Consider the following 272-nt stretch of genomic DNA (forward strand, 5'->3'; position numbering starts at 1 on the left):
GGTGGGTGGGTTCCCTGCCACAGCCTGCCGAGAGCAGCAACACACAACCCCGGGGTTGCACAGGGGCTGGGGCCACACCGGTGGGTTTTAAGAGCCGCCCTTTCGGGTGAGCAAACCCACACCCCCAGAGCTAATGCCAGGAGGGTGTAATGGCCCCGGGCACCCATCCTCCGGGCCAAGCTGCCAGCCAGGATCCACGTCCCCATGGCTTCACCCGTTGGCCATTTGAGCCCCCGCGCCCCAGTGCCCTCTCCCCAGCCCTGCCCGCTCCA

The sequence above is a fragment of the Phaethon lepturus genome, unplaced genomic scaffold (genome assembly GCF_000687285.1).
Source record: "Phaethon lepturus isolate BGI_N335 unplaced genomic scaffold, ASM68728v1 scaffold44286, whole genome shotgun sequence".
Classification (NCBI taxonomy): domain Eukaryota; kingdom Metazoa; phylum Chordata; class Aves; order Phaethontiformes; family Phaethontidae; genus Phaethon; species Phaethon lepturus.